Genomic DNA, 27,609 nt, shown 5'->3' on the forward strand with positions numbered 1-27,609 from the left:
GTTGCGGCGGAATATTGGTGGAGCAGCTTTCTCTAGGGCTGATGAGAGAATTTGGTGATACTGAGCTGCAGCAAGATTAGGACAGGTTAGGGTGGGGAGAGTGGAGGATAGGCCATGGAGGGAGTCAGCAAGGACGCCAGGGTTGAGCTTGCGTAGGTCTCGCTGCCATCGACCAGGTGGGTGGGCGGGTAGTTTGGAGGTGCCTTCCGTGAGGAGGTTGAAGGCGAGAAGGTAATGGTCTGAGGGTGGAAATGGTGCGATGTCGAGGTCTGCACGGGTGGTGGATTTAGTGAATATAAGGTCGAGAGTGTGACGTGCAGTGTGAGTGGGGGCGTTGGTGTGTTGTACTAGGCCATGTGAGTTGGCTATGGTGAGTAGCCGGGTCGCAACAGAGTTCTTGGGTTCATTGATGGGTATATTGAAATCCCCGAGGATGATGGTGGGGAGGTCAGAGGAGAGGATGTGTGGGAGCCAGGAGGCAAGGTTGTCGAGAAATTGCCGTGTGGAGCCCGGAGGGCGGTATAAGACTGCAACAATGGCTGGGAGGGGATTGTAGAGGCGGATAGTGTGGGCCTCAAATGATGTGAATTGTAGGGAGGAAGGTGGAGTGAGGACACGGAATGTGCAGGATGGGGAGAGGAGCAGACCCACCCCTCCCCCGGTCCTGTTGTCTGGTCTGGGGGTGTGACTGAGGTGAAGCCTCCCGTATGAGAGGGCAGCCTCTGCGGCAGAGTCAGAGGGGGTGAGCCATGTCTCAGTGAGTGCGAGGATGGTGAGGGATTTGGAGAGGAAGAGGTTGTGGACCTCTGTAAGTTTATTGCGGACGGATCTGGCATTCCAGAGACTGCAGGGTAGGGGGAGCATGTGCTTGTGAGTGGGATGGATGGAAATGAGGTTGGGGCGAGGATGGGTGTTGAAGGGGTATTAACCTCTGGGGCTAAAGACGTTAAGAACGGCGATATGGCCCTTGGCCTAAAACGTTTGGGCGTTTTTGCATGGGGGGGCACGCAATTAGGGGGGTCATGCAGCCGGTTCCCCAGTGTGGCATGCTGGGCTTTGTATCTTCCATGTAGCCAGGTGTCCCCCCTGTAGCCAGCAGCCTTCACTCACCTTTTAGGCTCCAGTGATGAGCCGCAGTGGACCCTTCTGCTCCGGCCGGCATCTCTGCTTCTACTCCCGCTCAGTTCTGGGTTGCGGCTTGATGACATCATCAAGCCAGGACCCGGCGCTGAAGTCAGAGAGAGAAGAGATGCCGGCCAGAGTGGAGGGGGGGCGCCGATCGTAGGGGGAATGACAGGGAGGTGAGTGGATCCTCTTCTTCCACCCTATCGCTGCAGCTCTGTAAGTGATCCGCTGGCGATCGTAGTGATCAGGTAAACAGCAGCCATATGCAATGGCTGCTGATCACTGAGGGGAGATGTCAGCTGTCATATGGCAGCTTAATCTCACCTCTCGGTGTGCACGATCTTGTCGGGAGCGGAAACGGCAGCTGGCATAGATCCTACGCCGCATCAGCCCAGGGTAGCCACAAGTGCGGCGTAGGATCTACGTCAGTGGTCCCCAAAAGTTTAAGAAGAAGAAAATAACAAACAAAAGAACAGATCAGGGTTGTAGAGGAGAGGAGAGAAGGTGTGTGGTGTGTATGTGATAGATTGAGGATGTGGCACAGACAGAAAGAGAGGGAGGGGTAGAAGAGAGTTTGACTGCTCTCTTCTGCTGCAAGTGGGCTTAAGAACACTTCAGGAGCACTCGGGCTCCTGAAGATGGGCAGCTCCATACTGCGCATGTGCAAGCGCACTCTCTCACGCACTAGCACATGCGCAGTACGGAGCCGCCCGTGTTTAGGAGCACTCGGGCTCCTGAAGACTTCTGAAGCCTCCCACAGTGGGTGATTTGGAGGAGCCCAGGCCCGGATTAACCTTATAGGAGCCTATAGGTACAGATTTCCTTGCACGCTAGACTTCATCTGCCATGAAACTACAAACCCCCATCAAACCACACCACAAGTGTGCTGGCTGTCCCAGCTGTCACTTCTCCCTTACTTCCCTTGCCTGTCATAGGTAGCTACAGGTGCTCCTTAGTATTCCGTAGCCAGAAGTACCCTCAATATTAAGTAGCTAGAGGTGCCCTCAAGTTAGGTAGGTAGCGGAACCTCAGTATTAAGTAGCAAGAGGTGCCCCTGATTAAAGGGAGATCTCGTCAGTGGAATACAGAGAGCAGGGTGAGTAAGCTCTCATTTACACTCACATTAGGACTCTGCATAGGGTGGGAGGTGCTCAGGAAAGGAAGTGAGCCACCCGTCCATCATCAGGCGCTTGTAGGCACGTGCCTACAGTGCTTTATGGTAATTCCAACCCTAGAGGAGCCTGTGGGGGAACGGGAAGATGAGTAGAGGAACGGGAAGGCCCTACAGGACCCAGAGCCTTCCTTCTCCTTTGGTAAGTAGCTGTTTTTGTTTTTTCTGTGTTTTTTTTTTTGAGAGGGGGTGTTGGCTTCAGATTCACTTTACTTTTGACAGCCACAGAAGCAACTGACAAGCACTGTAAATACAGCGCAGTAGATGTGGGCGCAGCCGGCAAAACCAAAGACTGTAATAGAAATTGCAGCGATGGCAGCGCTCAGTAAGTTATTTGGGCGCCGTCAGAAGATGGAGCACATATCACTACAAGAACACTGTAGTTCGTCCTCCAGCAATAGCTGGAAGCTGAATTACATCTTTCCCCCACTATCCATGGCGGCCTTTAGGGGGAATAGTTATTAAAGCCTCTGGGACTTATGGAGGAGCAGGGTAAGCTGTTTACCGGCTTTCCCCTGCACCGAAGTCTCCCGGCGGCTATGTTATAGGTACGTGCAGCTGACTCCTCTGTGCTAGCTTGTTAAAGGGCCACTGGAGGGCAGTAAAGGACCTAATAAAGTAATTGTACTGTGGATGAACTGAATACAGTAAAGTAAATATTCCATAGATAAACAACATTGCCTCTGAAAAATCCAGTTATGTACATTTGCAGACATCAGCTGACAGATGATTTCCAGGGACTGCCAGGGATTTTGAAGGATTTCCTTAGAAAATCTGACCACCCAGACCTGTATTCCATAATGAACTCTATAATCATTTGTGTAGATGGGCAACGTAAAAAACGGAAAGGCAGCCCCATATCCCTGAAGTCTGCCAGGCTGATAATGCCAAAGGGATCTCAAGCAACTTGCTAAAATTCACTGCGTAAGATCACTATTTATTTTATTTATATAAGCAGATGCGTCTTCTAGCTTCTTGAGCTAAGGTCACAAAATGGCCTCAATTCACCAAGCTTATCTCCTGTCTTTAATAACTCTTCTGAGCCGTTTCTACAGTTATCACCATAGTGATAACTGTAGAAACAGTTCAGAAGAGTTATTAAAGACAGGAGATAAGCTTAGTGAATTGAGGCATATAGTGATGATTTTGGGCCAAACAAAAGGTGTTTGGACTGTAGTATATTCTGCTTCCAAGTGTACCAGAGCTGATCAAATCTAAACGTTTTATACATACCAACCTGGGGCTTCCTCCAGCCCCATGCACACAGATCGCTCCCACACCGCAGTCCTCAGTCTTCTCCAGCTCTGGTACCAGGTCCTGTAACTTCCTCCAGTCGCGGCCAGTCTGCGCAAGAAAAGTGCGCCCTCTACATATCTCTCCAGCAGCTGTGATCTGTGCAAAGGAGGCTGGAGGAAGCCCCTGGTATGTACAAAACTTTTAGATTTGATCAGCTCTTGTTTCCTTTAAAGTGGCCCACTAACAGTCCAATTTCTAGCGAAAAATCGTTCGAGTGATTAGATAATTCTGATCGGATTTGATCAGATTGGTTGTAAATAATCTCTGTTACTGGGCACAATTGATTACGTCTGATTGGATTTTTGTCGAAACATAATTTGGATTTTCTTGTCGGTTGTGATAGAAAAGCAGCAAACATTGGTTCGTTGATGATGTAGTGAACAATGGATTACAATATTTAACCAGAATTATCTGATCGATGGATGATTTTTCACTTGAAATTGGATCATTAGCGGCCACCTTTATACAGGTTTCAGGGGTCTGGGGTGGAAAAACTGTATAGTGTAAATGAAAAGTACACTTAAAGTGTACTTTCACACTGGGGTGTTTTCAGAATCAAATCAGAATCAGAATTTATTTCGCCAAGCACGGTTGGACCGTGCCCGGAATTGGATTTGGCACATTGATTGGCACAGAGATAGTAATACAACAGACAAGATGATACAGAGTAGTACAACAGAACAAGAGCGATGCAACAGAACAGGAGTAATACAACATTTGCAGAAGCGCAATGGCGGGTCTAACAGGAATAGCAGTGTGTAGCAGAAGGCAAGGCGGTAAACAAGAGCGGCCGCAGTCAGGTATTAGTCCGTAGATGGCAGCAGGGTGGGGGGTCAGTGGAATGGGCAGAGTTCAAGAGTCTAACGGCTGTGGGGAAAAAAGTGTTCATGCACCTGGTAGTCTTAGCAGGGATGGACCGGAACCTCCGGCCCAGTTTGAGTCAGCTGAAAAAACTGTGACCACGGTGAGAGGGGTTGCCCACAATTTTCATTGCTCTATTACGCAGTCTGGTGTTGTAGATGAGATCTAGAGGGGGGAGGGGTTTCCAATAATCTTCTCCGCTGAGCTGATGACCCTCTGGAGTTTATATCTGTCGCTGGCGGTGCAGCTAGCGAACCAGACCAGAATGGATGAGCAGAGGACCGACTCGATTGTAGCAGAGTAAAAGGACCTCAGAAGTTCATGGGCCATACCGAACTTCTTTAGTTGGCGAAGGAAGAAGAGACTTTGTTGTGCCTTCCTCTGGGTTGCAGTAGTGTTTGCCCTCCAGGTCAGGTCATCAGAGATGGTTGTACCCAGGAGTAGAGTTGGGCCGAACCTCCGATTTTCGGTTCGCGAACCGGGTTCGCGAACTTTCGCGAAAGGTTCGGTTCGCGTTAAAGTTCGCGAACCGCAATAGACTTCAATGGGGATGCGAACTTTGAAAAAAAAAAATAATTATGCTGGCCACAAAAGTGATGGAAAAGATGTTTCAAGGGGTCTAACACCTGGAGGGGGGGATGGCGGAGTGGGATACATGCCAAAAGTCCCCGGGAAAAATCTGGATTTGACGCAAAGCAGCGTTTTAAGGGCAGAAATCACATTGAATGCTAAATGACAGGTCTAAAGTGCTTTCAAACATCTTGCATGTGTTTACATCAATCAGGTAGTGTAATTAAGGTACTGCTTCACACTGACACACCAAACTCATCGTGTAACGCACCGCAAACAGCTGTTTGTGTAGTGACGGCCGTGCTTTACTGGTGCGCACCATGGCGAGAGTGCAGGTTTTGGTGGCTTTACAGCCCATATGGTCACCTGGCTGATGTAGCTGAATGACAGAACAGTGACTGTCCAGCTGATCAAATTTGGTCTGACCACAATGAGGCAACGACCTTATTATCGTGGGTGTGCCCCCCGAGACACTCATCTAGGCGCCGGTCATTGCTCCATTGTGATACGCAAGCCCCTTCACCACGGCAAGGTAATGATCACGAAGGGGAATGGGCGCATGTACATGCCTTTTCTTTTGTTGTTGCAGCTGCCCGCAGTGCAGCCAGAAAAATTAGGCAGTCATGTACACGCACCCGAAAAATTATTACAGCGGCCGCTGCTAGCAGCGGCCTAAAAAATTCAGCAATTCGCCTGGAGTCCCGGACCCTGTTGGTGGTGGCGGAGAAGGTAGTCAAGCGGCCTGCAGGCAGACATGCTGTGTGGAGGGACTGGGAGCGACTTAGTCTTCTTGGGGCAGGCCAGGCAGCCAGTCACACGGCGTGCAGGCAGAGATGCTGTATGTGCGGGGACTGACTTAGTCTTGGGGCGGGCAGCAGCCCTCCGGGATCCATGCCTCATTCATTTTGATAAAGGTGAGGTACTTAACACTTTTGTGACTTAGGCGACTTCTCTTCTCTGTGACAATGCCTCCAGCTGCGCTGAAGGTCCTTTCTGAGAGGACGCTTGCGGCAGGGCAGGAGAGAAGTTGGATGGCAAATTGGGACAGCTCTGGCCACAGGTCAAGCCTGCGCACCCAGTAGTTCAAGGGTTCCTCATCGCTGTTCACAGCAGTGTCTACATCCACACTTAAGGCCAGGTAGTCGGCTACCTGCCGTTCCAGGCGTTGGTGGAGGGTGGATCCGGAAGGGCTACGGCGAGGCGTTGGACTAAAGAACGTCCGCATGTCCGACATCACCATGAGATCGCTGGAGCGTCCTGTCTTTGACTGCGTGGACACGGGAGGAGGATTAGTGGCAGTGGTACCTTGCTGGCGTTGTGCCGTCACATCACCCTTAAAGGCATTGTAAAGCATAGTTGACAGCTGGTTCTGCATGTGCTGCATCCTTTCCACCTTCCGGTGAGTTGGTAACAGGTCCGCCACTTTGTGCCTGTACCGAGGGTCTAGTAGTGTGGCCACCCAGTACAGCTCATTCCCCTTGAGGTTTTTTATACGGGGGTCCCTCAACAGGCAGGACAGCATAAAAGACGACATCTGCACAAAGTCGGATCCAGTACCCTCCATCTCCTCTTGCTCTTCCTCAGTGACGTCAGGTAAGTCAACCTCCTCCCCCCAGCCGCGAACAATACCACGGGAAGGTTGAGCAGCACAAGCCCCTTGCGATGCCTGCTGAGGTTGTTCTCCTGCCGCTGTCCCCTCCTCCTCCTCCTCCTCCCCCAAAGAAACACCTTGCTCATCATCCTCTGAGTCTGATTCGTCTTCTGCACACGACTTCTCTTCTTCCTCCTCCTCCCCCCTCTGTGCTGCCGCAGGTGTTGAGGAAACAGCTGGGTCTGATGAAAATTGGTCCCATGCCTGTTCCTGCCGTAACGGTTCCTGGTCACGCTCATTCGCAGCTTCATCCGCCACTCTACGCACAGCACGCTCCAAGAAGTAAGCGTAGGGAATTAAGTCGCTGATGGTGCCCTCACTGCGGCTTACCAGGTTGGTCACCTCCTCAAACGGCCGCATGAGCCTGCATGCATTCTCCATCAGTGTCCAGTTGTCGGGCCAGAACATCCCCATCTTCCCAGACTGTTTCATTCTACTCCAGTTGTAGAGGTAGTGGGTCACGGCTTTCTTCTGTTCTAGCAGGCGGGAGAACATGAGCAGGGTCGAGTTCCAGCGAGTCGGGCTATCGCAAATGAGGCGTCTCACCGGCATGTTGTTTTTGCGCTGAATTTCCGCAAAGCGTGCCATGGCTGTGTAAGACCGCCTCAAATGCCCACAGAACTTTCTGGCCTGCTTCAGGACATTCGCTAAGCCAGGGTACTTTGCCACAAATCTTTGAACCACTAGATTCATGACATGTGCCATGCAGGGTATGTGTGTCAGCTTCCCCATATGCAAAGCGGCAAGCAGATTGCTGCCGTTGTCGCACACCACGTTGCCTATCTCCAGGTGGTGCGGGGTCAGCCACTCATCCACCTGTTTCTTAAGAGCAGCCAGGAGAGCTGCTCCAGTGTGACTCTCCGCTTTGAGACAAGCCATGTCTAAGATGGCGTGACACCGTCGTACCTGGCATGCAGCATAGGCCCTGCGGAGCTGGGGCTGTGTAGCTGGAGAGGAGAACTGCCACTCAGCCAAGGAGGAGGAGGACAGCGAAGAGCATGTAGCAGGAGGAGAGGAGGTGGCAGGAGGCCTGCCTGCAAGCCGTGGAGGTGTCACAATTTGGTCCGCTGCGCCCTGCTTGCCATCGTTCACCACCAGGTTCACCCAATGGGCTGTGTAGGTAATGTAGCGGCCCTGCCCGTGCTTGGCAGACCAGGCATCCGTGGTCAGGTGTACCCTTGACCCAACGCTCTTCGCAAGAGATGACACCACTTGCCTCTCAACTTCACGGTGCAGTTGGGGTATGGCCTTTCTCGAAAAATAAGTGCGGCCTAGCATCTTCCACTGCGGTGTCCCAATGGCCACAAATTTACGGAAGGCCTCAGAGTCCACCAGCCGGTATGGTAACAGCTGCCGAGCTAACAGTTCCGCCACGCCAGCTGTCAGACGGCGGGCAAGGGGGTGACTGGCCGAAATTGGCTTCTTCCGCTCAAACATTTCCTTCACGGACACCTGACTGCTGCTGTGGGCAGAGGAGCAGGAAGCGCTCAAGGGCAGAGGCGGAGTGGAGGAGGGTGCCTGTGAAGGTGGAAGGGAGAAAGCGGCAGAAGCAGATAATGCACCTGATGGAGGAGGAAGAGGAGAAGGAGGGTGGCTTTGCTTTTGTGTGCTGCTGCTTTTGCTCAGGTGGCCATCCCATTGCTGTTTGTGCCTTTTCTCCAGGTGCCTTCGTAAGGCACTTGTCCCTACGTGAGTGTTGGCCTTTCCACGGCTCAATTTTTGTTGGCAGAGCGAGCAGATGGCTTTGGTCCGATCTGAGGCACACACATTAAAAAATTTCCACACCGCTGAGCCACCCTGGGATGTGGGCACTATGGGGACCTCAGCAGCTGATGCTGAAGGGCAAGTTGGCTGGCTGTACATAGGTGGCAATACATGGTGCCGGACACTGCCACCAGCTGTTTCTGACGAAGAGCTGCCCCAGCTTCTTTCAGCAACTTCTCTCCTCCTCCTACTCTCTGACTCCCCCTCTGAACTGTCCCCCTCTTCATCTCCTCTATTGGGTACATACAGAGGATCCCTATCATCGTCATCATCGTAATCATCCTGCCCAGCTTCGCTTGCCTCAGACAAATCCAAACATGCACCAACATCAGTAGGTCCTTCATCCTCCTTACACGTTACATCCATAATGTTGCCGCGTAACTCAGACATATGAGCTGGTGAAAATTCATCTGGCTGTAACAACAATGGCTGTGCATCAGTGATTTCACCACTAAATAATTCTTGCGAAGTGTCAAATGCAGCGGAAGTGGTGCTAGTAGTAGCACTGGTGGCTGAGCAAGATGAGGTGTTCTGTGTCGCTAAATACTCAACCACGTCCTGACAATCTTGGGAGGTGATGGGACGTGCCTTCTTCCGAGCACTGTACTGTGGGCCAGGTCCACACGAAATTACATTTACACGACCTCGCGCAGACCTGCCGGGTGGCCTTCCTCTGGCTCTGCCACTACCTCTTCCTCTACCTGTTTTGTCCATATCGGGTATGCACGGAGTGGTATATCACACTGCGTGCACTCACGTAGGTAGGTGGGTTCACTTAACTGCACAGGTATGCGCACTGATGCTGTGGGTTCACTGAACAGAACAGGTATACAGTGGCGGGTTCACAGAACAGGTATGCAGTGGCGGGTCCACTGAACAGAACAGGTATGCAGTGGCGGGTTCACTAAACAGAACAGGTATACAGTGGCGGTTCACTAAACAGAACAGGTATGCAGTGGCGGGTCCACTGAACAGAACAGGTATGCAGTGGCGGGTTCACTTAACTGCACAGGTATGCGCACTGATGCGGTGGGTTCACTGAACAGAACAGGTATGCAGTGGCGGGTTCACTTAACTGCACAGGTATGCGCACTGATGCGGTGGGTTCACTGAACAGAACAGGTATTCAGTGGCGGGTCCACTGAACAGAACAGGTATGCAGTGGCGGGTTCACTAAACAGAACAGGTATGCAGTGGCGGGTCCACTGAACAGAACAGGTATGCAGTGGCGGGTTCACTAAACAGAACAGGTATACAGTGGCGGTTCACTAAACAGAACAGGTATGCAGTGGCGGGTCCACTGAACAGAACAGGTATGCAGTGGCGGGTTCACTTAACTGCACAGGTATGCGCACTGATGCGGTGGGTTCACTGAACAGAACAGGTATGCAGTGGCGGGTTCACTAAACAGAACAGGTATACAGTGGCGGTTCACTAAACAGAACAGGTATGCAGTGGCGGGTCCACTGAACAGAACAGGTATGCAGTGGCGGGTCCACTGAACAGAACAGGTATGCAGTGGCGGGTTCACTTAACTGCACAGGTATGCGCACTGATGCGGTGGGTTCACTGAACAGAACAGGTATGCAGTGGCGGGTTCACTTAACTGCACAGGTATGCGCACTGATGCGGTGGGTTCACTGAACAGAACAGGTATGCAGTGGCGGGTTCACTAAACAGAACAGGTATACAGTGGCGGTTCACTAAACAGAACAGGTATGCAGTGGCGGGTCCACTGAACAGAACAGGTATGCAGTGGCGGGTTCACTTAACTGCACAGGTATGCGCACTGATGCGGTGGGTTCACTGAACAGAACAGGTATGCAGTGGCGGGTCCACTGAAAAGAACAGGTATGCAGTGGCGGGTTCACTAAACAGAACAGGTATACAGTGGCGGTTCACTGAACAGAACAGGTATGCAGTGGCGGGTTCACTTAACTGCACAGGTATGCGCACTGATGCGGTGGGTTCACTGAACAGAACAGGTATGCAGTGGCGGGTTCACTAAACAGAACAGGTATACAGTGGCGGTTCACTAAACAGAACAGGTATGCAGTGGCGGGTCCACTGAACAGAACAGGTATGCAGTGGTGGGTTCACAGCACAGGTATGCAGTGGTGGGTTCACAGCACAGGTATGCAGTGGTGGGTTCACAGCACAGGTATGCAGTGGTGGGTTCAATGAACAGGTATACAGTGGCGGGTCCACTGAACAGAACAGGTATGCAGTGGTGGGTTCACAGCACAGGTATGCAGTGGTGGGTTCACAGCACAGGTATGCAGTGGTGGGTTCACAGAACAGGTATGCAGCCAGACAGGAACAAGCTAAGCCTAACTAATCTTTCCCTGAGAGACAGTCTGCAGCAGCTCGCCCTACTCTGACTAATGCAGGCACACGAGTGGCCGTAATGGCCGCCGCTGCCTGCCTTATATAAGGGGGGGTGGGGCTCCAGGGGCTAGTGTAGCCTAATTGGCTACACTGGGCCTGCTGACTGTGATGTAGAGGGTCAAAGTTGACCCTCCATGTGCATTATGGGGCGAACCGAACTTCCGCAAAGGTTCGCCTGCGGGACGCGAACGCGAACCACTGAAGTTCGCATGGAACCGTTCGCAGGCGAACCGTTCGGCCCAACTCTACCCAGGAGGCGAACGCTGGGAACCCTAGTGACCTCAGTGCCCTCAATATATATTGGGGGAGGAATACTGGCGTGCTTCCTGAAATCAATGACCATCTCCACTGTTTTGGCAGTGTTAAGAACTAGCCCATTTTCATTGCACCAATTGCAGATTCTGTCTACCTCCTTGCGGTAAGCCTGCTCATCGTTCTCACTAATAAGGCCAACAATTGTGGTGTCGTCAGCAAATTTGATGATTTTGACAGAGTCATCTGTGAATATGCAGTTATTCGTGTATAGAGAGAACATCGCTGTGAATTGCTCACGCTTGAAAAAAAAAAGCAATGTAAAGTCTATGGTAGCGATCCTACTGTAGCGATTTCCGAAATTGCAAATGTGCTGCATGCAGCATTTTTGGAGCGATTCAAAGCGATTTGTGTTTTAATGTTAAGTATCAGCCATCAAACACAAATTGTTTAACCAATCAAATTCAAAATTGCATATAGATATTGCTACAAAATTGGTTTTCTTTTCAGTGAAAAAATTGCAAGACAATCACTCGTATATTGTTGTTGAAAAACTTTAAAAAAAAATCACCCAGTGAGCATAGGTATAGAATTGGCCCCAGCATAGGTATAGAAGTGCCCCGAGCATAGGTATAGCAGTGCCCCCAGCATAGGTATAGTAGTGGCCCCAGTATAAGTATAGATGTGCCCCCAGTATAGGTATAGTAGTGGCCCTAGTAAAAGTATAGATGCGCCCCAGTATAGGTATAGCAGTGCCTCCAGTATAGTTATAGCAGTGCACCAGTATAGGTATTGATGTGCCCCCAATATAGGTATAGCAGTGCGCCCAGTATAGGTATAGATTGATAAGGGGTTATGCTGCCACCCAGTGGCAGACCATAAATTATCACAAAAAATGCTTAATTGACATCAGCACAGGAAGTGCTTTGTTGTTGTAACCTCATTGCTTCTTGCAAGACTAGCAGCATGAATAAAGCAGCTCTGAGTTGATTTGCACTCTGATCCTCCTAGAAATGTGCCCCCAGTATAAGTATAGCAGTGCCCCCAGTATAGGTATAGATGTGCCCCCAGTATAGGTATAGCAGTGCCCCCAGTATAGGTATAGATGTGCCCCCAGTATAGGTAAAGGCGTGGCCTCAATAAAGATATAAAAGTGCCCCCAGTATAGGTATAGATGTGCCCCCAGTATAGGTATAGATGTGCTCCCAGTATAGGTATAGATGTGCCCCCAGTATAGGTATAGCAGTGCACCCAGTATAGGTATAGCAGTGCCCCCAGTATAGGTATAGCAGTGCCCCCAATATAGGTATAGCAGTGCCCCCAGTATAGGTATAGCAGTGCTCCCAGTATAGGTATAGAAATGCCCCCAGTAAAGGTATAGATGTGCCCCCAGTATAGGTATAGAAGTGCCCCCAGTATAGCAGGGGAAAATCCAGGATTTTCAAGGGGGGGATTCCTGAAAGCGGCATGTGGGCGTGGCCAAAACATGATGTGCATGGAGCCAAATACTAGCAGTTTCTAGGCTAAATTGCACCCAGGGCGAGGGCGTAAAATGTGCCCCAATGTGGAGACAGGTATAGGTGCCCACAGTATAGGTAGCCAGCCGAGTAAAGGAAGCCCATATAGTTGCCCCCAGTATAGGTTAGATAGGTATATGTCCGCAGTATAGGTTATATAGGTATATGCCCCAGTATAGATTAGATAGGTATATGCCCCAGTATAGATTAGATAGGTATATGCCCCAGTATAGATTAGCTAGGTATATGCCCCAGTATAGATTAGCTAGGTATATGCCTCCAGTATAGGTTAGATAGGTATATGGCTCCAGTATAGGTTAGATAGGTATATGCCCCCCAGTATAGATTAGATAGGTATATGTCCCCCAGTATAGGTTAGATAGGTATATGCCCCAGTATAGATTAGATAGGTATATGCCTCCAGTATAGGTTAGATAGGTATATGGCTCCAGTATAGGTTAGATAGGTATATGGCTCCAGTATAGGTTAGATAGGTATATGGCTCCAGTATAGGTTAGATAGGTATATGGCTCCAGTATAGGTTAGATAGATATATGGCTCCAGTATAGATTAGATAGGTATATGGCTCCAGTATAGGTTAGATAGGTATATGCCTCCCAGTATAGATTAGATAGGTATATGTCCCCCAGTATAGGTTAGATAGGTATATGCCCCAGTATAGATTAGCTAGGTATATGCCCCAGTATAGATTAGATAGGTATATGCCTCCAGTATAGGTTAGATAGGTATATGGCTCCAGTATAGGTTAGATAGGTATATGGCTCCAGTATAGATTAGATAGGTATATACCCCCCCAGTATAGATTAGATAGGTATATGTCCCCCAGTATAGGTTAGATAGGTATATGCCCCCCAGTATAGATTAGATAGGTATATGCCCCCCAGTATAGATTAGATAGGTATATGTCCCCCAGTATAGGTCAGATAGGTATATGTCCCCCAGTATAGGTTAGCTAGGTATATGCCCCAGTATAGATTAGCTAGGTATATGCCCCAGTATAGGTTAGCTAGGTATATGCCCCAGTATAGATTAGCTAGATAGGTTAGATAGGTAGGCGGGGTATAGGTTAGATAGGTAGGCGGGGGGGGGGGGAGCGGGGAGAGAGGAGTTTCCACTTACCTGCCTTCATCCTGCATGCAGCTTCTATCTTCTGCTTGTCCCGGCACACGTCGCACCGGTAAGAGCTCCCCCTGTGATGACATGCGGTACGTCACCACAGGGGGCGCTGTTACCATAGAGACAGACGCCGAGACAGGAAGTACATGGAAGCCGCGCAGGATCCAGGCACCGTAAGTGTAAAGTCTTCTCTCCCCGCAGCTCTGCCTTACGCCCGCCGCCAGCAGCAACCGAGGCCCCCCACACACATTCTTCTGGTCGCGGGGGGGGGGGGGGGGGGTGAGGGGTTTGGGGGGGGGGCTTGTTCCAGACACCCGGAATACCCCCTTCTGTGTGCCAGTGTATAGGTATAGATGTGCCCCCAGTATAGGTATAGCAGTGTCCGCAGTATAGGTATAGATGTGCCCCCAGTAAAGGTATAGATGTGCCCCCAGTATAGATATAGATGTGCTCCCAGTATAGGTATAGCAGTGCCCCCAGTATAGGTATAGCAGTGCCCCCAGTATAGGTATAGATGTGCCCCCAGTATAGGTATAGATGTGCTCCCAGTATAGGTATAGCAGTGCCCGCAGTATAGGTATAGATGTGCCCCCAGTATAGGTATAGCAGTGCCCCCAGTATAGGTATAGCATTGCCCCCAATATAGGTATAGATGTGCCCCCAGTATAGGTATAGCAGTGCCCCCAGTATAGGTATAGCAGTGCCCCCAGTATAGGTATAGATGTGCCCCCAGTATAGCTATAGATGTGCTCCCAGTATAGGTATACATTTATCCCCAGTATAGGTACAGCAGTGCCCCCAGTATAGGTATAGATGTGCCCCCAGTATAGGTATAGCAGTGTCCCCAGTATAGGTATAGATGTGCCCCCAGTATAGGTATAGATGTGCCTTCCATGATGTCTCAGACCTCAAGATCAGCACGGTGACTGGACAGACAGCAGACCTGCAGATCAATGCGGCGATTGACATACCTGAGGTTCAGCGTGGGCCCCGAGGCAGAGCGGGTTCCCAAAGCAATAAGAGGGAAATGGAGGCCACTATATTTATTTCCTTTTAAACAATACCAGTTGCCTGGCTGTCCTGCTAGTTATCTGCCTCTAATACTTTTAACCATATGCCATGAACAAGCATGCAGCAGATCAGGTGTTTCTGACATTATTGTCAGATTTGTCAAATAGGCCAGAGATAAACAATAGTATCTGTCCTCATCCTTCTAAAAATGACTTTTATAGTTATCTCACAGTTTTATTTTATATTTAAATCTACTTTTTACGTTTTTACTGTTTTGTGGCATCTTCTCAATGACACATTAATTGAAGTATGCCAGAGCTGAGATCTATGAACTATTGATCATTTTTATCTCTTTCCTGCTCTCAGAAGCTATTTACTGCCAGGAAAGTGTTTTATGGCTGCAATTCCTTATCAGTTAATGTTACGCTATAGTCCGACCCGGCCCAGAAACTGTCACTTGCATATCTGATTTTTTACTTTTTTAGTCAGAGAAAGAAAAAAAGGAATGCAACATATTTGTTTGCTTGGCACTGTACATACTATACACATATCTATCTCATCATGCCACATCAGCTCGGATGTTCACTTCTGTACTTCTGCCACGCTTTTCTATGTCCCTATATATCACACCTGTAAACCTATAACACCTGTAAACCTATAAGGCCTGTAAACACATGTAAACACTTGGTTCAGTTTTCTACTTATAGAACACTGAGTTAGTATAGCACCATCTTGTAGCCAAAAAGTAAAACTACATTTAAATACACCATTATACACTTTCCCATAGAAAAATTAAATACATTTTCATTATTTTTTTAACTCCTTCCATCCATACGCCAAAATTAAATATTATCGGCATACATTGTACTAGGGACACAATTTAAACATTGTAATAACTGTGACAAATGGGCAAATAAAATGTGTCTGTTTTATCTACAATAGCACGTTTTATTTTTAAACTACAATGGCTGAAAGCTGAGAAATTGTGAATTTTTTTCATTTTTCTTCTTCTTCTTCTTCCCTGTAAAATGCATATAAAATAATATAATTCTTAGCAAAAAGTACTGCCCAAAGAGAGCCTAGTTTGTCCCACAAAAAAATAATATATAGATCATTTCAGTGTGATAAGTAGCAATAAAGTTATTACCGAATGAAGGGGAAAAAACCTGTGGTACAAAAGTGGCTAAAAGGAAATAAATACAGTGGCTTGCAAAAGTATTCGCCCCCCTTGAAGTTTTCTACATTTTGTCAGATTACTGCCACAAACATGAATCAATGTTATTGGAATTCCACATGAAAGACCAATACAAAGTGATGTACATGTGAGAAGTGGAAGGAAAATCATACATGATTCCAAACATTTTTTAAAATAATAACTGCAAAGTGGGGTGTGTGTAATTATTCAGCCCCCTGAGTCAATACTTTGTAGAACCACCTTTTGCTGCAATTACAGCTGCCAGTCTTTTAGGGTATGTCTCTACCAGCTTTGCACATCTAGAGACTGAAATCCTTGTCCATTCTTCTTTGCAAAACAGCTCCAGCTCATTTAGATTAGATGGACAACGTTTGTGAACAGCAGTTTTCAGATCTTGCCACAGATTCTCGATTGGATTTAGATCTGGACTTTGACTGGGCCATTCCATCACATGGATATGTTTTGTTTTAAACCATTCCATTGGTGCCCTGGCTTTATTTTTAGGGTTGTTGTCCTGCTGGAAGGTGAACCTCCGCCCCAGTCTCAAGTCTTTTGCAGACTCCAAGAGGTTTTCTTCCAAGATTGCCCTGTATTAGGCTCCATCCATCTTCCCATCAACTCTGACCAGCTTCCCTGTCCCTGCTGAAGAGAGCATGATGCTGCCACCACCATATTTGACAGTGGGGATGGCGTGTTCAGAGTGATGTGCAGTTAGTTTTCCGCCACACATAGCGTTTTGCAATTTGGCCAAAAAGTTCCATTTTGGTCTCATCTGACCAGAGCACCTTCTTCCACATGTTTACTGTGTCCCCCACATGGCTTGTGGCAAACTGCAAACCGGACTTCTTAGGCTTTTCTGTTAACAATGGCTTTCTTCTTGCCACTCTTCCATAATGGCCAACTTTGTGCAGTGCATGACTAATAGTTTTCCTATGGATAGATTCCCCCACCTAAGCTGTAGATTTCTGCAGCTCGTCCAGTCACCATGGGTCTCTGGACTGCATTTCTAATCAGCGCTCTTCTTGTTCGACCTGTGAGTTTAGGTGGACAGCCTTGTCTTGGTAGGTTTACAGTTGTGCCATACTCCTTCCATTTCTATATGATCGCTTGAACAGTGCTCCGTGGCATGTTTAAGGCTTTGAAAATCTTTTTGTAGCCTAAGCCTGCTTTAAATTTCTCAATAACTTTATCCCAGACCTGTTTGGTGTGTTCTTTGGACTTCATGGTGTTGCTTCCAAGATTCTCTTAGACAACCTCTGAGGCCATCACAGAGCAGCTGTATTTGTACTTACATTAGAATACACACAGGTGCACTCTATTTAGTCATTAGCACTCAATGTCTATGGGCAACTGACTGCACTCAGACCAAAGGGGGCTAAATAATTAAGCACACCCCACTTTGCAGTTATTTATTTGTAAAAAATGTTTGGAATCATGTATGATTTTCATTCCACTTCTTACGTATACACCACTTTGTATTGGTCTTTCATGTGGAATTTCAATAAAATTGATTCATGTTTGTGGCAGTAATCTGACAAAATGTGGAAGACTTTAAGGGGGCCGAATACTTTTGCAAGCCACTGTATGGCAGCCTCCATATCCCTCTCATTACAGTTGTCCTTTAATATTTAAAATATTTTATAGATGTTTATGAGATTGTGTTAACCTCCCTGGCGGTAATCCCGAGCTGAGCTCGGGCTAGCCGCCGGAGGCTTAATGGAAGTGAATGGAGGCAGCAGGGAGCTTTTACATACCTCCCGGGTGATCCAGGCTTTGGAAGCCCTTCTACTTCCTGTCCTCGAAGGCTCTAAGTCACTCTGGTGAGATCACTGTCATTGATCTCAACAAAGTGTTACAGCGCCACCCGGTGGATGGAGGTAAAATTGCAGAGCTGGAGCCCAGGGAGGTAAGTGAGAGTAGGAGCTGCTGTTGGCTTCCTGACAGCATTATTGTTTCCTGATTTTAGGGCCTGAAATGTTCAGAAAAGACCCTAAAATCTGGAAATAATCATACCGCCAGGGAGGTTAAAGAACTCCTGAACTGAGAGAGATATGGAGGCTGCCATATTATTTTGCGCATATTTTACCTGTGGTAGGCCATCTGAGGGTATAAGTAATACACATTTTATTTGAAGCTGTTGTTGAACTCTCTGAGAAACATTGCAGTCTAAAGCTTTGAATGTCGGTGCAGCAGGAAATCGTTGAAGGAGGGGCCATGGCCAGTATAAGAATTCAGCATGGTAGATTTGGGTGTTGGTGCCTCTTGTCATTATTGATAATCTCCTATTATAGCTTTGCAGCTAAATATTTTGTCTGTTTCAGCACGCTTCCCTGTCCATCTACTAATTCTATTTATAGCAATTTCCCTAATGCAAAATCTTCTTCCTGAAGCCTGACCCTGGTCCTTTCCAAACCTTTTTATGGCTACCCCTGACCTCCACCCCAACTGTAACCCCCCTTCCTGTTCCCTAATCCTAACCTCCTAACCCTATTAGTCAAAATTATCCTCTAACACTACTCCCTAACAATAACCCTCAGTGGAGTAACTAGACATCACTGGGCCCCCCTGCAAAACTTTGGATGGGGCCCCCACCCCACCTCACTAGCTTCCTGCACAGTGAAACTGAGGACCAATGTGTTTTCCCCATGCAGATAAAACACTTAGACTTAAAGGAAATGTCAGGCAATCTATGCTCCCCCCAGATCTACTTACCTGGGGCTTCCTCCAGCCCCTTGCCGCCAAGTGCCTTGTTGCAGCTCTGCTCCCAGTACACACATACACACACAGATGTATTATTTTACTACATGACAGCATATGCTATATGGAGGGACAACAATGACATGCTGAACATAAGATATAGTATTCACTGTAACTTTGGCAAAACATTCAGAATGTCACTGATTGATACTGTTATTATAGGATCTTGGATTCAGTATGAGACAACAAGCTCGCAATGAGGCAGTAACAGTCAGACATCAATCTAACCCACTCCACTGTGTCAGTAATCAGACACCATAAGGTCTCTAGCCTGTGTGATAAGAATCTAGGAATCTCTTCTGAGGGATTGCTGAATTTAGGGCCAGTCTACAACTTTTTTCAACCTGTGATTCCCTTTTTTGTAAAGTTGTACATGAAGTCATCAGAACTTTGCTGCAGTGTGAGACAGATGTTTTTTATGAACCCTAGGGAGCAGAAACAGAGTACAGATTCCAAAGTGTGTATGATTCCTTATCTGTGTAGTGGATACATGCAGTCAATATAACAATGTTACAAGAGCAGAATACGTTTTCTCTCCATGCCCTTAGTTGTTAGTCTCTCAAACTTTTCCCCCCACAAGGGCTTCTGGGCCCCCCTACAGAGGCATCCCTTGCAGGGTCTATTGTTACGCCCCTGATAACCCTTCTAAATGAATGCCTGTCGCTGACCTCTAACCCGAAGGGCCTGAGCCCAATAATGCAGTTGTTTCCACTTTTCAGGTACACATCAATGTTACAGATGCTGAAAAGCGGACACAAGTAGATACAACAGCGTTAGTGGGCTCAGGCCCTAAGGCCCCTTTTACACTTAATGCGTTGCTATGCATTGCATTGTGTTTAAATGTTTTTTTTTTCTCCATAGCAGTGTATTGTGAAATAGCTTCAGTTTTTCAGTAATATAGTATGAAAGAGGCCACAGGGAAACATGGACACTGGACTGCACATAAGTTGTCCTTTGAGTTACAGCTGACAGCTGATATAGTTTAAAAGGACCTCAAGGCCTCATTTACACTAATAAATAAACAGATACTATATGAAAATGCCTTGCTTAAGAAGCTGAGGGTAATGGTGTTGGACTGGCCAAGAATCTCCAGACCTATTGAGTATCTGACTGTGGGGAATCCTTAAATAGAAGGTGGAGGAGAACAATGTCTCTAGCATCTACCAGCTTCATCATGGTGGACTGGAAGAGGATTGCAATGGCAACCTGTGGAGTTTTAGTAAACTCCATGCCCAAGAGAGTTAAAGCAGTACAGGAAAATAATGGTGGGCACACAAAATATTCACAATTTGGGCAGAATTTTGCCCTGTAGATCCTATAGAGTCTTCCCATAGCATCCTCCGGTCCTCCATTGCTGCTCGCGGACCCTCCAAAGATTACTGATAAGGGTTTGTCAGTAATCTGATCGGGGCCATGCTCTTTTTCCAGCACAAGGGTAAGTACGGATACGCCTGCGCAGTAAGCCGGAGCCGTGCACGAGCAGCTCTAGTCTACTGCGCAGGCTCACCAGTGCTCACGAGTGGCCGATGCAGCAATTGCTGTGCTTGTGCCAGAAGAGGAGCACAGTCCAGACACGGTGGAGGACCAGAGGACAGCATCGGAAGCCTCTGAAGGATCCAGAAGCTTCCCTCTCCTAATGTAAGTATATGTTTCTGAACCCGAGCTTCAGCTCAGGTTCTTTAAAAGATATCACAAACTGGAAGTGCAGTGTGAGGGTGCTGAACCACCAGGGGCTTCAAACAAGTTGACCTAGGGGTAGATAACTGATAATTTATGTAATATGTATCTACATTCACCTCTTGTCATACTACCAAATGGTGGATGCAAATAATCTTTAAACTTGCTGACAGGACAAAAACCGATAACAGAAAACTGGGTACCTCAACCCTGTTTTTATTTGTTTTGGAAGGAGACACAACAGAAATGCTTTTATTTGTCTCAGACATTTTATTTGCTCAAAGACAGAATGATGCAGAGAAAAAGACAAGGCAGAAGACATAGAATCCCCAGTCTCTGATCACCTACAATGAGGTTGGTGGGCTTTATATGCAAGTATGGACAGAAAAGCTCCTGCAATCTCCAGGCTCTGACCACCTATGATGACTGAGATTGGTGGGCTTTATATGCAAGTATGGACAGAAAAGCTCCTGCAATCTCCAGTCTCTGACCACCTATGATGAGGTTGGTGGGCTTTATATGTAAGTATAATCAGCACCGCTGCTGCAATCTCCAGTCTCTTATCACCTATGATGAAACTGGTGGGCTTTATATGTAAGTATGGACAGAGCAGCCGCTGCAATCTCTAATCTCGTATAACCTATGATAAGGTTGCTGGGCTATATATAGAAGTACAGAAGTAGCAGCTGCTGCAATCTCCTGTCTCTATGGTCAAATTGGTGGATAGGGATGATTGGAAAGAAGAAATTCCGTTCCGCCGGAATTCCGCCAGCGGTAAATTCCGTAACCATTACATTTCTGCGGAATTTTGCGGAATTCCAGCTGAAAAATTAGTAAGTAAGTTTACTACTAATTAGTAGTAAGTAATCGCAATTGAAACCTCGTTTATGCTAAATGGTAGACCATGGGACCTAGTGGCTCTTCCACTGGTCATTTTTTTTGGGGGGGGCAACAGGAGGTGTCGCTTAAGCCACGGGACCTGGCGGTGGTCCCATGGAGGTGGTTTTGGCGCCACAGGAGGTGTCGCATAAGCCATGGGACCTAGCGGTGGTCCCATGGCGGTGGTTTTGACGCCGCAGGAGGTGTCGTGTAAGCCATGGGGTTCCACGGCGGTCATTATAAGTGTGGTTTGGAGCCGCAGGAGTTGTTGCGTAAGCCATGGGACCTAGCGGTGGTCCCATGGCGGTAGTTTTGGCGCCGCAGGTGTCGCTTAAGCCATGGGACCTAATGGTGGTCCCATGACGGTCGTTTTCGCATCGCAGGAGGTGTTGCTTATGCCATGGGACCTAGCGGTGGTCCCATGGCGGTGGTTTTGGCGCCGCAGGAGGTGTTGCGTAAGCTTTGGGACCTGGCGGTGGTTCGATGGCGGTCATTTGGGCGCCGCAGGAGGTGTTGCGTAGGCTATGGGACCTGGCGGTGGTTCCATGGCGGTCGTTTTGGCACCACAGGAGGTGTCGTGTAGGCTATATATATATACAAAATAGTTGGGATAGGTGAGATAGCTAGGGAGCTGGTTGCTAACATAGGATTGATTGGTTTTTATTAAGACTGTAATTGGTGCTGAAATAATTCAAATTTTCATGCAGAAATCCATTTGGTTGGTTTTTGTAAGCCTCTGATTGGTGCAGAAATTTCTATTATCATGCAGAAGTTGTTTTCACTTTAAGGGGCTTCCTTGTTATTGGCGTACAAAAATCCGCATTCCGACGGAATTACGCATAGCAATTCCGGAATTCCGTCGGAACGGTATAGCAATTTCGTTCCGATGCGACGGAACGGAATCACCAAATTCCGTCCGGAATTGCGAAAAATGGAATTCCACGGAATGTGGTGAGCATCCCTATTGGTGGACTTCACATGGAAGTTTGTGTGATGCAGCTGCTCCCATCTCCAATCTAGAATATTCAGCTATGATGAAGTTGGTGGAGTTTATTTTGACGTGTGGACAGGGCAGCTACAGCAACACCAATCTCATATCAAGCTTGCGGATATAAGAGAAAAGTATGGCGAGAACAACTGAAATGTCCAGTCCTGGATCAGCTATGGTAAGTTGGGTAGATCAAATGTAGAAGTATGCAGAGAATAGTTAAGGCAAGCTTCTGGAAAAACAGCGGTGCAAGGAATGAATTGTCATGAAACTATTTTCCTTTCAGAAGACACTTGATATTCCTCCTGAAGGTAAAGAAAAGAAAGAGATGGGAACTTAGATATAACAGAAATAGCACTCCATGCAGTTTCATACTGGGTCTGGGCTCTGGGGGAAAGGGCTCTCATTTAGGATCACGTTGATTTTGATGCAAAATGCGCCGTTATATTTGGGCACTGCCATAGGCACCCATTAAAACATTGGTTATCAAGGTAAATTTGGGTGCAGGACTCATGCAATAAAATATGGGGTGCTGGGGCCAACCGCACCGCTAATTGCAGCTATAAGTCCCGCTCCCCAAATTTACCCTCATAACTGATGAGTTAATGGGTGTCTATGGCAGTGCATGGGGGGGGGGGGCTTAAGGGGCATGTGTGTGTGTGTGTGTGTGTGTGTGTGTGTGTGTGTGTGTGTGTGTGTGTGTGTGTGTGTGTGTGTGTGTGTGTGTGTGTGTGTGTGCGTGTGCGTGTGCGTGTGTGTGTAGGGGAGTGTCAAGCTTAGCCGCCCAGCAGGGGAGTCTTAGAGTGCGGCACCACCTGGAGGTATCGGTTAGTGTTAGGTATCATGAGGGAGCGTTCTGTGTGAGAATAGGGTTAGGTTAGGACATAGTTAAATATCAGTAAAGTTACCGATATTCCACTATTATGGATAATAGAATATTGGTAAATTTACCCATGTTCTATTACTGTTATTTCACGTCTATTTCTACATACATTGCTTTCATATATATGTGCTCCATTCCTGTTAAAGCCTAAACAAACCAAACATTCAACAAGGGGAATTCAAATTGCAATTAGGATAATAAGGAAATATAAACAGTGTATTAAAGCAAAATGGTGAACAAAATACCTGTTCTGTGGGCCAAATGTGCTTGCTACTGCACTACTGCTTATTCCCTCCACTCTCTGGATTCAGAGAGTTGGTGGCCCGTCAAAAAAACAGTCAAAGCACCCCTGCTTTATGAAGCATAGATCATACAACACTGTTAGCTAGTCCTATGTCGCTAACAGTTATGGGGACATGCTTTTCGATGCTGCCCTAGAGTAGGGGCCGACTCATTGCTGCTCAATAATAACAAAGGCCCAGGAGGACTTAATGCAGTTACTTGCCTATGGGGTTGGGACCCTATCATATATGCTAAATACCGTTGGTTCAGCAGTTGGTTGTTGCTGACAACAGTTGGTTATTGCTGACATGTAATGTCTGTGTAATGCATGGTTGTGTATTGGATAGCACTCTCACCTTGCAGCACCGCCTCTCCAGTTTCCCAGCCAGGGCACTATCTGCACAAAGTTTGTATGTTCTCCATGTGGGTTTCCTCCATGCACTCTGGTGTACTCCCACATCCCAGAAACATACAGATAAATAAATTTGCTTCCTGCTAAACCGGTCTTAGACTATGAGGAACATATGACTATGGTAGAGACTAGATTGTGAGCCCATCTGAAGGACAGTTGTTTACAAAAATATAAAATCTGGGTACTCCTCCGTTAGCCGGGCACATCCGGCAGGTGGCGCTGTTGTTGCTAACGCTGTTGTTGCTAATTTCATTCATACTTACTTCACGTAGTAGTGTGTGAATGGAACCGCCGCAGGTGGCGCTAATTACATTTCTACGGAACGTAACAATACAGTGTTAACCACTTGAGCCTAACTGGACGAGATTTCTCGTCCAGTTAGGCTGCGCGCACTCCCGCGGGTCGCGCGTGCTCCCGCGGGCCCCCCCCCCCCCCGTGCGCGCTCCCGCTACCTGCCGTTAGCCGAGCGAACAGTGAAAGGGATTATAGATCCCTTTCACCGATCGCATCCCCCCGGAGAAAAGCCGACAGCGTCTCTCTAGACGATGCAGCTTTTCTGCGTACCAAAAAGTTCTGTGTCTTCTTTCTTCTTCCTGGGAGCGAGCTCGATCGCTATCAGGACTATTTGACTGTGGCCATCTTGTGGCCAAATAGTAAAACTACACCCACATACATTTTCCTTTAGACATATACACTTTTTTACATAAAAAATAAACTGTTTACCTCCCACACCAAAAATTACCCACATACAATTTTTAATTAAAAAAAAAAAAATTACAATAATTAAAAAAAAACAAAACACATAAATAGTTACCTAAGGGTCTGAACTTTATAAATATGCACGTCAAAGGAGTATATTATATTTTTAAAAAAAATTATGGGCTTGTAAAGAGTGATGGACGCAAATTGAAAAATTGCACCTTTACTTCCAAATAAAATATCGGCGCCATACATTGTGATAGGGACATCATTTAAATGGTGTAATAAGCAGGACAAATTGGCAAATAAAGTACATGGGTATTCATTATGGTAGCATGTATGAATTTTAAACTATAATGGCCAAAAGCTGAGAAATAATGATTTTTTTCCATTTCTTTCTTAATATTCCTGATAAAATGGATTTAGAATAAATTCATTTTCAGCAAAATGTATCACCCACAGAAAGCCTAATTGGTGGCGGAAAAAACAAGATATAGATCCATTCATTGTGATGAGTAGTGATAAAGTTATTGGCAAATGAATGGGAGGTGAAAGTTGCTCAGATGCAAAAAATAAACAACCCTTCGGGCTTAAGTGGTTAATGTCAACTAATAGATTGTGTTTGAAGTGGCAGGAAACTGTCACTTAATGGAATTAAAATGAAGGCGGCGGCAATGTAACAGATGAAGCCGCCGCCTTTGTCTGTTGTTCTTCTCCCCCTTTGCCCTCTCGCTTCTATACAATGCTGGCAGCCTGCGGGGACATGCGTGTCCCCCCAGAGTCGTTCGTCGCGGCAGGGAATCCTGCTTGTTTGCTTGCGTCGAACGACTGTGGGGGGACACGCGTGTCCCCCCCAGCTAGCAGTGTTCTATAGGAGAGAGAGGCGAGAGGGCAAAGGGGGCTTCATCTGTTACATTGCCGCCGCCTTCATTTTTAATTCCATTAAGTGACAGTTCCGGCCACTTCAAACACAATCTATTAGTTGACATTAACACTGTATTGTTACGTTTCGTAGAAATGTAATTAGCGCCACCTGCGGCGGTTCCATTCACACACTACTAGTAAGTAAGTATGAATGAAATTAGCAACAACAGCGCCACCTGCCGGATGCGCCCGGCTAACGGATAAGTACCAAAATCTGTAAAGCACTATGTCAGTGCAATATACAGTGGCTTTTAAAAGTATTCGGCCCCCTTGAAGTTTTCCACATTTTGTTACATTACTGCCACAAACATGAATCAATTTTATTGGAATTCCACGTGAAAGACCAATACAAAGTGGTGTACACGTGAGAAGTGGAACGAAAATCATACATGATTCCAAACATTTTTTTTAAAATAAATAACTGCAAAGTGGGGTGTGCGTAATTATTCAGCCCCCTTTGGTCTGAGTGCAGTCAGTTGCCCATAGACATTGCCTGATGAGCGCTAATGACTAAATAGAGTGCACCTGTGTGTAATCTAATGTCAGTACAAATACAGCTGCTCTGTGACGGCCTCAGAGGTTGTCTAAGAGAATATTGGGAGCAACAACACCATGAAGTCCAAAAAACACACCAGACAGGTCAGGGATAAAGTTATTGAGAAATTTAAAGCGGCTTAGGCTACAAAAAGATTTCCAAAGCCTTGAACATCACACGGAGCACTGTTCAAGCAATCATTCATAAGTGGAAGGAGTATGGCACAACTGTAAACCTACCAAGACAAGGCCGTCCACCTAAACTCACAGGCCGAACAAGTAGAGCGCTGATTAGAAATGCATTCAGGAGGCCCATGGTGACTCTGGACGAGCTGCAGAGATCTACAGCTCAGGTGGGGGAATCTGTCCATAGGACAACTATTAGTCATGCACTGCACAAAGTTGGCCTTTATGGAAGAGTGGCAAGAAGAAAGCCATTGTTAACAGAAAAGCATAAGAAGTCCGTTTGCAGTTTGCTACAAGCCATGTGAGGGACACAGCAAACATGTGGAAGAAGGTGCTCTGGTCAGATGAGACCAAAATGGAACTTTTTGGCCAAAATGCAAAACGCTATGTGTGGCGGAAAACTAACACTACACATCACTCTGAACACACCATCCCCACTGTCAAATATGGTGGTGGCAGCATTATGCTCTGGAGGTGCTTCTCTTCAGCAGGGACAGGGAAGCTGGTCAGAGTTGATGGGTAGATGGATGGAGCCAAATACAGGGGAATCTTGGAAGAAAACCTCTTGGTGTCTGCAAAAGACTTGAGACTGGGGTGGATGTTCATCTTCCACCAGGACAACAACTCTAAACATAAAGCCAGGGCAACAATGAAATGGTTTAAAACAAAACATATCCATGTGTTAGAATGGCCCAGTCAATGTCCAGATCTAAATCCAATCGAGAATCTGTGGCAAGATCTGAAAACTGCTGTTCACAAACGCTATCCATCTAATCTGACTGAGCTGGAGCTGTTTTGCAAAGAAGAATGGGCAAGGATTTCAGTCTCTAGATGTGCAAAGCTGGTAGAGACATACCCTAAAAGACTGGCAGCTGTAGTTTCAGCAAAAGGTGGCTCTACAAAGTATTGACTCAGGGAGCTGAATATTTATGCACACCCCACTTTGCAGTTATTTCTTTTTAAAAAATGTTTGGAAGCTTTAATATTATCTGCCCTAAATCTGGATATACCAGCTTCCATGGTAGGAGGATCCTTCTGAAGGGTTTGCTTTTGTCGCATTCTTTCTATCATCATTAGTTTTCTTCATTTCTTCATTTTTACCATTTGAAAAATATGAAATATCAATTGATGGGAATAATGTTTAGAGACAATTCACACATTTTTTCAGCAGAAAAATACATACTTTATATTTTCCTAGATCTGTACTTGAGTTCTGAGAGTGGGACAAATGGGGAAAAGAGAGGGAGAAATGGACTGGATTCCTACACTGGACTGTCCATTCCAAAAAAAAGGACAATTGAGATTAATGCTGCAAAGCGACAGTTTTCTTATGTCTGTATGAGACTAGATTTCCGCAAAAAAAGTTTTATCTTGTTTATTAAAAGCTTAATAAAAAAAAGTAAAAGGAACGTATACAAACCCTAAGCCTTTGTTAAAGCCAGTCAAGGGT

General features: G+C 46.9%; 1 long non-coding RNA gene across 1 annotated transcript; it reads right to left on the minus strand.

Annotated features, from left to right (window-relative positions):
* Positions 1-20,622: 20,622 nt before the first annotated feature.
* LOC137545322 (uncharacterized) lies at positions 20,623-23,638 on the minus strand. The gene is made up of 2 exons (XR_011026020.1): positions 23,368-23,638; positions 20,623-22,544 (listed from the first exon to the last, which is right to left on the minus strand). It is a non-coding gene; the product is annotated as an uncharacterized lncRNA (long non-coding RNA).
* Between the last annotated feature and the right edge of the window lie 3,971 nt (positions 23,639-27,609).

This window comes from Hyperolius riggenbachi, chromosome 1 (genome assembly GCF_040937935.1).
Source record: "Hyperolius riggenbachi isolate aHypRig1 chromosome 1, aHypRig1.pri, whole genome shotgun sequence".
In the NCBI taxonomy this organism is placed as follows: domain Eukaryota; kingdom Metazoa; phylum Chordata; class Amphibia; order Anura; family Hyperoliidae; genus Hyperolius; species Hyperolius riggenbachi.